Below are 13,413 nucleotides of genomic sequence, written 5' to 3' on the forward strand. Positions count from 1 at the left end.
CCAGCAGCCATTTGACTTAGGTGTTTCTTTCCAATGCACATTTTAGTTCTCATGTTTAATAGTTAAAGCTGATAGACCAAGATTACCTTATTTACCCAAATCCAAGACAACTTTGAATATAAAATGATCCCCCAATACTCAGGGGCAGGTTGAAGTGGGCGGGGGCAGGGGGCAGCAGTCATGGCTCCAGCCTTGAGCCAGGGTTGGGGCTGGGGTTTGGGCCAGAACTGGAGCTGCAGCAACTGTCTGCCTCTCCATCTGGTACTCAAATTCAGGACGAGGGGTTTTCCCCCACCCCCATGTTGAATTGGGGAGGTGGGACACCAAATACTGGATTTGAGTAAATACGGTGGTTACAAGTGCAAAATCCTTCGGTTTTCTAAATGTCACTTTGCAGAAAAGCTGAGATAGCTGTTGCTCAGCAAGGTCTTTTTGACCGCAAAAATGGGGCCGCCAACGAGTTACTGCACAGTAGCATCACAGTTAGTGCCCACCCATGCTACATTGCCATAGCGACAAGCTATGCTGCCATAGCTCATTGCTACTGTGACACCGCACCTCATGTAGACACGCTCAGGGAGCGGCTGCTGAAAGGGAGAGTGAACAGAGTATGGCCAGGGATTGTTTCACTGTTCTTCTTTTACTTACAGCCTCCAGCATTTCAGGTCTAGGTAGTTGTCATTCAGAGGCTGTGCCCCTAACTGATCCCTACCTGCACCTGGTTTTATCACTTGGTCAAGGCAGATGGTTTCAAACTTTTTGGCTCAGCGTACCCGCGGCAGCTGGTCGAGAAGGCAGCAGTCCCCCAGCAGGGGGAAGGGCTCCCAGTGGCTGATCAGCGACTGGGGGGGGGGTCCCCCAGCAGCCAGTCGATGAGTGTGGGAGGGGCCCCCAGCAGCTGATCGATGACTGGGGGGGCAGTGGCACAGCAGCAACAGAAGTGCCGGCAGCGTGCTAGTAGCAGTGCCCACTGCTGAATACCCCCTGAAGCCATCCCAAGTACCCCCAGGTGTACACGTACCCTTTGTTGAAAACCTCTAACATACAGCAAGGCTGCTCTGACACACTGTAATTACAGTGTGTGGAAGCAGACTTGAGTTTCCTGGAGCATAGTAATTACTCCAGCAGACTCCAGTGTCCTGTGTATCAGTGTCCGTGTGCTGAAATGTCGGGGGTGCTTTAACTAAAGCTTTCAGTGAGCTGTAGTTGAAGTGCCCCCAGCACCATTTTTTAGCGTGGGGACTCTGATGGACATGATGGCTCTCGGAGCCACTCTAACTAAAGCACCGCCCTTCCACACTCCCAGAGCATGTATATAAACACCCCTGGTTACAGCTTCTTTGCAGGGTGCATTTCTTTTGCATACTAGTGATACACGCTGCAAAGGAGTTCCCGCCATTTGTATTCAGATTTGCACCACATTATTGGCCAATTCTGAATGTAGGCACACATGGCGGCTAGCTATTGGCTTGCTAGCCATACAAAAGGCTTGGGTGGTTTCCGCCCAAGTCGGAGAGAGAGGAAAATTGGAGGATTCCACGAACACCAGGAGAGAAGGAGAGAAAGAGACTCAGTGTGAAGATCTCCAAGCATTGCGGACCCTCGCGGACCCAACACGCCTCTCCTAAGCAGGCAATAGAGGCGATAGAACCAAACCTACAGACCTTTTGCTTCTAGGCTCTCCCCGTCGCCGATCGCAATCCCAGACGTATCGCTTTCCTGTAACTTCAAACCCGCGGAGTCTCAACTCCGGGGAATCCTTCGAACCCAACCGAACTGGACCCGAGGAACCTAAACAACTGCGTGGGAGCACTCAAATTTGTCGTGTTCCTCTAGCAAGGATCTAAGTGGGAGCTGTGCCTGGAAACCTGTCCAGCCTACACCAATACCATCTTTGGGTGTAAGTAAACAATCTTTTCAGTCAACCATTACGCCTCCATAACTAATTCTAGCTCACGTGTACCAAACCGCCCCGCGGTTCTCTCCAGCCCCGCGTGCCCGGGCTGCTGGCCACAGCCCGCGTGCGTGAAGACAGACCCGGCTCACCCCCAGCCCGCACAAACCTTAAGTTACCTTCCATGCCTTTATATCATTTTTATCACTGTACAGTTCTTGTATTTGGTGTAGTCTATCTTAACAGTACATTTTCCCCTTCTACCTTTCCATTCTCAGTCACTCCCTTGTCCTTGCTGCTACTTTGTCCCCAGAATTTAACCCCAAAGGCTTCTCCCATTTCTGCCCTCTCCGCTCAAGCCCCAAGCTTTTTCCTTCCCTGGCAATAAGCACTTTGCAAATGAGAACAGTAGGGCATGTGTTCAACCAGTTTCCTGTAGCCCTGCTAACTGATTATAGCCTTGCTGGGGAGCTGCCATCACCTACCGGCCAAAGATGAATTTGCAGCTTTGCAGTATGTTTAGATTTTCTATGGCTCCTGTGCAGGAATTCCCAAAGTCATAAAACCTGTCAGTAAAGCACTGCTTGTCAGACAAACCTGCGTTAGTGAAGTAAGCAGAGGTGCCTGTGATTGGGATGTTTCTACACGTGCTGTTCTCTTCCTACTTACTCTGGCTACTCTAATGTGTCTTATCCTTCTTTATTTTTAAACTTTATTCATTTTTAAATGTTTCTAATGTTAGCTCAGACACTAAAAAAAAACAACCACGTTCCTTCAAATGTTTATTAATGAAAAAGGGCCAAAACCGTAGTTTCTTTGAAACACTTACCATTTGGTCATTAATATCTGTGCTATCACAGCTCAAGGAAGAGAATTTGTTAATTCATTTATCTCCCCTTTCCTGGGTAGCTGCCAAGCTTACAAGAGTAATGCAGAAAGAGTCTATGGCCATGCATATACTGATGACAGTTACCTGAGAAATGGTACTTCTTGACCAAAAGCTTATCTAATACCTCTTCCAGTTCTACTGTTAGTCCAACAAACAATATCACCAAAAACCTCTCGCTTCCTCAAAAACGTAACCCTTTATTTCTTTAAGTCATTTGAGAGAAATTTTTAAAGTTGCCCAACTAAATTTTGCCTGTACTTATAACTCATTTATATGGTACTATAAACCTACATAAGCAAAATATAATGCATAAAAAAAAAAAAAAGAAATCTTACTATGAAGAAACGGATTCTATAGTGCCGAACATAATGGCACCCACTGAGCGCAACAGTTCATGCCCTTTAAATGATTTATTCTAAAGTAAGCCAGTATCCATTTTGCTGTCTAAAGGTAACACACACACAAGGTTTATCATGTGGTCCTTTAGGCTAAGTACAGATATTCAAAAAGCCCCTTGCTTTTTCATTTATTTATTTACTTATTTATTTATTTATTTTTCTTGTACCAACCATTTCATATACTTCTCTGAACTGAGCAAACATAGCCAGATTGGAACCTAAATAGACTTCAAAGTATAAACTTGGACACCAAAAACAGATTAGAAGTTCAAATTCAAATTAAAGCTTTTTCTTTTTTCCAATCGGGTGCAGAGTGATAGATGTTGTGTACTCTTTCTGCACAGATGGAAATAGTTCAGTGTGGTTCCTGCATTCCAGAAGATATCTTCATCTTATTTGTAATTTAAACCACCTGTCAGTATTCAGATATTCATACCATCCTTTTGTGTGACCTTTGGCACCTCTGGGTGCCAAACAAACTGAAAAATAATTTTCAGCTACTACACAGTTTGCAAATGTATGTAATTATGTCATATGCTATATATTACAGTTGTATTCCCAGTATTTTACATCCATTATAAGAAGGGTTGGTAGTATCCCCTATGTGTAGGTTGCCTACCGTTATAAGCAAGTCCATTATAAAACATTCTTGGAACATTTTTATCTAGTTCTCTAACCCCTTCTTGTTGGCTGCAGGACTTTCGGTTGCTCAAGGCATGCAGGTGAAAGACAGATACTAGAATAGATTTTAAGTGTCAAACCCCAACTTAGCATTGATGAGGACTGGTATATCCATACCCATCTCAGACATTATGCATTTAATTGGGTCCAGTTTGGAGTTCCACGCTTCCCACATATAACCAGAAATTTGGTGGAGGCAACCCCCACCCAGTCTCAATTCTAAGTCTCAATTCACTTGAGAGACCTTTAACTCTCTCTGCAGGGAAAGCAGCATACCAAAGGAGACCTTTGTCTGAGGAGTCTTTAACCATTACCTTACGGGCATGTAATCTTCCATCTCATTTACTTCTTGTGCTAGCTTTTATCTATACAGGCAGTCCTCGGACTTAGGACACACTTGGTTCCTGAAAACGGTGTCTTCAGTTGAAACGCTGTGACTTGGAACCAATTTTCTCATAAGAAACAATTTTATAAATGGGGGATTGGTTTCTGAACCAAGGAGCTGGTCTGGTGCGGGAAGAGGGAGGTCAGGGGAGCAGGGGTGTTATGAGAAGGGGAGGCTTGGACATAGTCATCTCATGAAGGGTGGAAAGTATTGTGTAAGCTAATTATAGAGTAAATGTGTGACAGTGGGGGGAGTTGCTCTGCCAACTGGACTGCCTCATTACAGCAGCACCAGGTGCTGCCCATATTTCCATCACCCAGGTCTCTCCTGCAGCTGCAAACATCATTAGTTATATCTTACCCCTGAACCATCTTCCAGTAGGGCAGCCCAGGGCCCATGGGAATGCTGAGGGCTCTGCACACTCCAGGTAGAAACCACCATCACCTCACATGGCATTCATGCTTCATAAAACTGTTTCTGGTGCCACAAATGAAAGCATATAGACATCCCTACCCTTAGTCATACCATGTCAGGGGCTGTAAAAAATAGTAATACACAGTACCATTTAATTGCAGCAAACATCTATTTTCTCTAAGGCAGGAGTGTGCAGGTACACTCTCCAGCCACGCGGACACTCTCCAGCCCCCAGGGCAGGTGCTCCAGGAGTTTCAGAGTTTGGATATAGGGTGACCACCCATCCCTAATTGGGCAGGACAGTCCCAGAATGGGAACCTCAAGTCCCAGTTCCAGGCTGCATGACTCTGGGACTGATGGGAAATGGTGGGTCTCCCCTTGCAGGCTGGCAGCCTTCCAGCTTGCAAGGCGCTGCCTGGGGCTGCTGGGAGTGGGATGCCTGGGGTGCCACAGGCATGTGAATGCCTATACACATGCCTGTGGCCAGGAACAGAGCCAGGCAGTGTGGAGAGCACCTCCCTGAAGGTACATCAATGATGGGGGAGGGGGCATGAGAGAGGGGCTCAAATTGAGGCCCCCATGGTGAGGGAGGGAGTGGAGCAGGGGCTGGGGGCATTGCTCAGCCAGGACAGTGTATGGGGCCAGGGCATGGAGTGGATGGCTCATCCAAAGGGGCACAGGGTATGGTGGGGGCAGGGAGGGGAAGCCCCCTGCTGCTGTATGCACCCCCAGGGGGTCCTGGGGGCCACGTCCCACCTCAGATTTGTTCATAGAGCATGGACAGATGTGGGCTGCAGATGTGGGCTGCCCTCTGAGGCCTTGGGGCTCCCTGCCCTGCTGACCTCCCCCTGGGAGCCCTGTGCCACCATGGCAAGGCACTCCTTGTGCAACTGGGGTGGGGGAGTGGGGAAGGCAAGCATGTCTCCTGCCTTTACATTTTAAAAAGGTTATCATCGTATTCAGATGCTGTGCCTCTCAGGTAAGATCAGGTGTCTTAAGCCCATGGAGTATCTACCTGTCTTTTTCCACTTGCAGACACCCAGGGCACACCTCTTTAAGAAGGGAAAGTCAGGGTTACCCCACCTTGTGGGGACCCACTGCAGGATCTACATGGGCACCTCTCTGTAAGTGGGGAAACCCATGTGGTTGCATGAGACCTAAGGGGTCCTCTGTGCCCCATGCCCTTAACCCAGGACACTCATGATCCTGTTCCTCATTGCTGGGACCCGCACTGACCTGTGCTTCTGCTTGAGGCATGTGTTGGTGTGGGACCAGCACGGGCCTGGGGTGGACATGTGGGCCACTAAGAGATGTAAGGATTCTCCAGGGAAGGGGAACGCATTGCCTGTTGCCCACATCAGGCCCCTCCATGCAGGAGAACAGCCGCGGTGGAAGGAGTCCCTACACAGCTGGCCGGCTTCAGTTGGGCAACGCCAGTTTCTCCCCTCATAGTCTCCTCCCTGCTTGTGTGGTGACTGGTCTGTAACCTCCCAGACCTCTGGCATCTCATGCCGTGAGCCAGCTCTGCTCTGCAAATCAGTGCAGCAACAAGGACAGAGCTCAGACTCTCTGGTTCCTCCAGCACAAACCCAACAACCAGGACTAAAGCAATATCTCCATTAGACAGTTTTGTCTTGAGTACTAACATGGGCAGGACAGTACTGATTCTCCCCAGGGTCCAGGGCCTCGCAAGAGGAGGTGCTGCACCATTTCACTTCCTTTTGACAATAGGTTTACAACCAGGAGCAGAAACTCATACACAGGAGTCAGAGTCTTCAAGTCCTTGTGAACATGAAATGGGGGCTGCATTGCAACTGCATCATTTTATTCCCAAGGATACAGAAGCTTAATAAAGCAGAATGTTTGCCAGGATGGGACTTTTTACCTTCCCAGAAGTTTTGTTGTTTTTTGTTTTCCTAGTGGCTCAAATCAGGGTGGTTTGGCATTTTTATTGTCCAGAATATCCCTGTGATTTAGGTTTTCCCTCTCAACTCAGGACAAAGCCTAGACCATCCACTGGACAGCCGTTCCTTTTCTCTGGGAGAAGCAGCAGGAACAAGATGACACTTGACTGTGGCCCATGGAGGAGGGCACTGTACTGGGATGAGGAGTCCTGGGTTTTTATCCCCACTCTTAGAATTTCATTTCACCCATGGCTGTCACTGGTCAAAGGACAAAATAATTCTGAGAGCAGAGTCAGTGCCTAGCATTCCCCTCTGAGGGCAGTGCTGTCACCACCAGGCTATAGTGCCACACTCTGCTTTCACTCTGCTCGGGTTGAACCTTTCTGGTGATGAAGATCACAGGGACTGGAGCCACTGGCAGACTCTTGGCATCCTGTGCAGCACAGCTACAATCATAAATACATAGAGAAGTGGGGCTGGAAGGGACCTCCAGAAGTCATCTGGTCGAACCCTATATGAGACAGGATCATCCCTGTCCAAACCATCCCATATAAAGCCATTAGCAAGCTAGCAGAAAAATTATACAGTCAACCCAAACAACACAAGACATAACACCCTAAGCTGCTACAGATCCAGCTGGGAGAGGAAAGTGGCCAATGCTCTGCTGCAGCAAAGTTGTTCAAATATGCATGAGAGTTCAAAGGAAGAGAGCCATGTCCCTCACTGCAGAGGAAGGCAAACCTGCCCTCTCCCTTTCTCCCCAGCCTGTAGCAATCTGACCATGGGGTAAAATTCATTCTGCACCCCAAATATGGTTACCTCTCTGACCATGAGTGGAGGGGCAAGACCCTGCAGAACGAAACCTCCCAGAGTTAAGTCCCACCAGAAGCAGTGGCAGATGGCAATCAAAAACCCAGCCTTGGCTTCAGCCAATACCCAATGCTCCTGGAGAAGGTTTCAAACAAGAAGAAAGAAAAGAAACCCTGGTGTTTAGTAGCAAAAAGATGTGACAGCTGAAATAATGTCTGTGCAATAAAGGTGATTGCTGAATGCTCTATGAAGATTAGACCAAGTGTTTTTCTGTATTTGTTTAGATATTAAGCTGTGTGTTGTTGCTAAAAGCCTAATTGAAGTTTATGATGTAGTGAAGCCTTGTATAAAGTAAGGGCTAGTAAATTTGGCAAAGCCTTGAAGTAGTAAGACCTTGTGGCATAGTTAAAATTACCTTATCAAAGGAATGCCAGGCTTGTATTACTATTGGCCAGTCTAAGGACAGTTGAAGTAAAGGAATCTGAATGGCTGTACATTATTAGAACCATTCAGAAGCATTAAATTGGCTGGAATATCTGGAAACCATTCAGAAGGAAGATACAGCTCTGTGAAAAGGATTAGTTGGCTGTTGCCTGGATCAATGGGCCCGTGGTCCTAAAGGAGCCGAAGGGCTGCATTCCAGGGTCCTTCCCGGTACCCCTCAGACAGTGCTGTTCAGGGACGCCTGACTTCACTAAACTTTGTGGAAAGAGAAGCTTGCTGTGTAGCAGGCATCAGAGGGGACTGATGATAAGTTGCCGATGCCAACTGCTTTTGTCTATCTTTGTTTGTTTAGTTACTACGCGTAGTTGTGTTTTTGTTAAGTCAAGAAATCTTTCTTACCTTTCTACCCCCAACCATACACTCAATCTCAAACCCTCCGCAGGCGGCTGGGACAAAACAGGAAATAAAATTCTCCTTTGCCACATGGCTTAACTGGAAAAGGCCCAAAGCACGGTAAAACCCCACAGCAGAGCACAGGCACAGCTACATCTACACCAGCTCTGGGCAATGGCTGTTTAACCTCTTCTTGACACCTCCAGTGATGGAGAGTTCGCAACTTCCCTACACCTCACTGATCAAAGAGGGAAGAAGTATTTCCTGATATCCAAGCTAAACCCACTTTGCTGTTACTTCAGTCCACTGGTCTGCATCGTAATCTTTGCAGTGGAAAAGAAAAGATGCTTTCCCTCTTCTTTATGGCAGCCCTTCAGGTATTTGAAGACTGCTATCTTGTAACTTTGTATGTGCCTTTTCTGCAAACAGAACATTTCTAGCTCCTTCCAAGTCTCCTAATATGACTTGCCTGAGAAGCCAATTATCATTTCTGTGACCTGCCTCAGGACCCTCTCTCATTTCTCCCTCTCCCTGGTAATAGGTCAAGTCCAGAACTGCACAGTTGCCTTTTACAAGCAACTTCCTGAGGAAAGGTGAGCACCAGCCCCTGCTGTGATCTGTGTCACACAGGCAGTCTAGATGGGGTCAAGTATCTATTTCTTCCATTGAAACATGTCCTTTCCTTTTCCGCATGAGAAGTCACAGGTCTTGCAGTATGAGCTCTTTAAAAATCTTGTAGAAAACTAGCTCAACTCCAGTGGAGGGTGCTCTGTGACCGTTGTTGGCTTCAGATCACATTGCATGCATCCCCAGTCAGGGAAGTAGTCCTTCCCCAAGGGGAAAATCCTGGGTATAAAAGGGATTCTAACTGCAAAAGAGATCCTAACACTGAAAGCCATGAATCTAATGATACTTTCTGGGTGGTAGAGGGCAGCATGTGGCTGCTAATCCTCCCTGCAGGTTCTTCTGTACTTGGCTCAATGAATGATGGATAGACATTGCAGGAACCATGAGACCAAATCAGATCGGAGCGGGTATGTGACCAGGAATTCCAAGCAGGCTTCTTATACTGAACCGCTGCTTTCCAAGCAAATGACCTGGTATTTCCAGTTTGTCTTCAGCAGCTACACACACTGCACTGAGCACTTCACAGCTTCGTCTTCATGCTCTGAAGTGAAGACTGCATTTCAGGCAGACGTAACCAATACAGGCATCTTAGGGCCTCTGCACCTACCCAGTGACCCTGGACTTGACATCCCCCAAGAAGGGCACAGCGGGTCCAGTCACTTAGATGCCCTCCTTGTCCTGTCGAATACAGGATTCATCTTGCCAGAAGCTAATTGCCAAATGAGGCCGTAGTGACCTGTTCTATGGAGGGATGATGTGGCAGTGCGGTAACTGATACCAGAATGTATTTTAAGCCATAAAGAGCAACTGCAGATCTGCTACCACCACTCAAAAAGCAGAGGTTTTAATCAAGATATTGGCATTTCTGGGATTCTCCTGGTACCGTTAATGCCAACAGGAGCGTTAGCACTGGGCTTAGTAGGACTTGGTCATTCTGCACATGTGGAACTAGCTCCGCTGAGCGCGGAGCACATTCAGGGCTAGGACAGGATGAGGCACCTACAGGCTGAGATAATGTGAAGAGACCAGGAGGGCGTTCAGGTTCTTTGCAATCCAGATATCAAATGAGAGTTCAGACGCTGGCTCTGGAAATGTGCCTGTGAATAGGCCTGTCCGCGTGGTGGTGACCCCAGGGCATGTTGCTGGAGCTCAGTTTCTGCTTGGTTGTTTGGTTGTCTTCAACTGGGACAAACTCATTAGAATAACGAAGAGAGTTACTGTCGGGACACAAGAACCGAAGTATTGAAAGTGAAGCAAGCACTTTACCTACCACCTTTTTTCATAGTAAAGTGCAAGGTCCTTGGTGCATGGTCTGTACCAGTGGTATTCAACCTTTTTGCCCAGTGGCTTGGATGGGCAGTGCCTGCTCTGTCTGCGGGCCAGATCCAACTGGTGGTCCTGATCTGGCACTGAGTGCGTGTGCAGTGGGGCCCCATCTGGCTACTGGGGGGAGAGGGTAGCAGAGCAGGCATGGCCCAGCCCCAGGGTGGGGGCACAGCTCAGTCCCAACCTGGAGCTGCAGGTGCAGGGGAGGGAAGGGGACCTGGCCCAGGCTCTACGGAGAGCAGAGAGGTTTAGGAAGTGGGGTGTGGCCCAGTCCAGACACAGTCTCGCAGGGGGGAAGCCTCATGCCAAATATCCCAACTAGTCAGCCGGACATTGAACACCTCTGATCTATGTCATTCTTTTGATATTAGGGGGAAAAGGAAGATGTGGGCACATCAGAAATGACAATGTCTCTGTTCAGACATGGAAACATCTGTGCTCCCACCACCATGCTACTGGGGCCTTCAGAAAAGGCATTTGGCAAAAACCAACCCAAATCCAAAGCCCCTGAACATCCTTTCTGTCAGTTCTCTGTGCAGGGGACAGGACCTGCTGCACCTGCTGTCCTGGGGACGCTCTGCACACTCCACTTACAGTCACCTGCACCTGGAGACTGCATCTCTCTGCTTAAAATGACAAGGGCCAAGATTCCTGCTGGTGCATCTGGCTGCATAGAAAACTCCTCTGTAACCTTCGGTGAACCTTTCCATGCACACAGTGTTTAACACCTCAGTGCCAGCAAACTGCTTCTGTGTAGAGGAGCCCTTGCCTCCTGGCAAAGCAAAGGAAGAGCAGGAGAGTGGCCTGCAGCTGCTTCCTCTTGACAATGCAGCTGTGACGGGACAGAAAGCCTCTAGCATCACTTAGACCAGCCTCAATTTGCATATATTTCCATAAGGAACCTTTAAAAGTTGTAGGACTCTGAAGGGCTATAAACTCCTGCTTCACAAGTGTAAGATTTGGAAGTGCAGCAAGTCAAGAAGCACCATGATGTTATGGATGCATCTGATTTGGCTCCTCGTCTCCGTGGTTGAAGGTAGGCAGCACAGACATTGCATTGTATGGACTTTGAGGCCAACACTAAAAATCAGATTCACCCCAAGGTTTCTCATTTTCCCTCTTTTCTAGAATCCAGTGGGGAGATTGTTATAACACAGATACCAGCTTCTGTGACAGTGAGTCCAGGAGAGACAGTCACCATCCAGTGCAACGCTTCCAGCTTCGTGAGCTATGAAATGCAATTGCATGTGTTCAAGCAAGGACAAACTCCCAAGCTCTTCATTTATAATGGAAACAGCTGTTTCACTGGGGTCCCTGACTGGTTCAGTGGCAGTTACAGTGGCACCGACTTCACCTTCACCATCCGCGGGGTGCAGGTGGAAGATGCTGGTGACTACTACTGTCAGCAGGACAACAGCCGGCCTCTCACAGTGATACACTGCAGTACAAAAACCTCCTCAGTGCTGCAACCAGAGCATGAAGCAGAAAGTAGCAGGGGAGGCTGTTTCTGACACAGCATGCTTGGAAAATTTAGAGAGAACAATCAATGCCATGGGCCTGGTTAGACTCAGCTTGTCTGATTGATTGGAAGACCTGTCATGGGCCGAGCCTCAGCTCCCGCTCCCTGCAGAGGTGCTTGGTCCTTGTCAGGCAGCTCCTCAAGGAACAGGACAGTGTTTGTGCAGTCCCGGGGTCAGCAGAGTCCGTCATGCCCATGTGGTCCATCCCCCTGCGCAGATGCAGGATCCCCCGTTCTCAACCAGACGTCTGTCCAGACTCTGCTCAACATCTACCATTAAAGGTCCAAAGCTTTCCTGGGGTTAAGCTCACCACCTTGAACCAAAGACACCAACTCACAACTCCTGCATCACATAAAGCATCTTACCCATTTCAAAAAGCCCGCCCAAGCCACGTGTTAGGATAGGAATCCCACCCCCTGCGCCCAGGTCCCAGCCAGCAACACCTGACCAGACACTTCCTCTGTTTCAGGACAGAGCAAGGAACATGCAAGGGCATTTCTAGGGGTTTTCTTGTTCCGTGGCCACGCTCCTGCAAGCTCTTTGGTTCCTGATCTGCTCTCTGCTCACCAACCCTGACTCGGCTGCTGCTCCCAGGCTCTGAAGCTGGGGCCCTTTGACCCCTACCTGGCCTCCAGGCCTGGCCACCTGCACCCGGGTGCCTGGCACCTTGTTCCTTTGTCCTTTCCAGCCTGTGGTCTGCAGAGCCCTTTGTGGGACATGCTATGTCTACGGGGTCTGCAAAAGATGGCTGTGAAGAATAAGAAGTGCATGCACACCCACACTTACAATTCAAAGGGCTCCACATATTGATTACAACTATTTTAGGTGTCTGCAAAGGAAAACAGCTTCAAAACACATGTTGCAGAAAATCCTTGTGCAGCAATCACAGAGTCCTGCTGCTGGGGTGGGACTAGTCTGGAAACAGCCAGAGCTCCAGTAGTCCCAGCACAGGGGCATTTCCATGCTGCAAGTGGTGCATTACACAAAGCAGCAGGGTCTGGGCTGCCAGTGCAGGGGACACTGCTGCTTCTTCACTGCGACTCTAAAAATTGTGGATTGGAGCCAGGTGTGTCCACACCCACACAGACTTCAACTCATACACACACATACAGACACACACATGCATGCACACTGCTTTTGAGATGCATAGTACCCAGCTCTGCGACTGATGGGTGATTTTGTGCATATCCAAGACGCATGTTTCCAGTGTAACTCATTGAGCTGAAAGGAAACATCAGTGCGGTTAGACTTGGCACAAGCAACACTATCCCAGAAAAGCTGTGAACCAGCACACGAGAAAACAAAACAATGCTGAACTTTGGAAATCCAAAGGAAAGCAACTAAACCACCTGCGACTGCATCCTCTAATCCAGCAGTGCACCGCTGTGACACTTTTGTGACTCCAGGATTTCATATTTCCGTCCCAGGTCACTAGCTGTCAGATCTCACTGATTCTTTTCATATTTCTCCACCAATGCATACATTATGGGGTGGACTGAGGGGTGTCCGAGTCCCCTGGCAGTGCACTCCTTACCTTAACTGATCTGGCACTGTTCAAAGTATCCTGAAGTCTCAAATCCCTGGGTTCACTATACTTGCCTCTGCAGCTTGTTGAACTTCTCTTGCCCACTTCTGACCTGTGTCCTTCTCTTTCATTCTCTTAGGAATGTATCTTGGTTTGAAATGCTCCCAATTTTGGGGGGTTTCTAGTTTTTATCTTTCATTGCT

Source organism: Alligator mississippiensis, chromosome 2 (assembly GCF_030867095.1).
Source record: "Alligator mississippiensis isolate rAllMis1 chromosome 2, rAllMis1, whole genome shotgun sequence".
In the NCBI taxonomy this organism is placed as follows: Eukaryota; Metazoa; Chordata; order Crocodylia; family Alligatoridae; genus Alligator; species Alligator mississippiensis.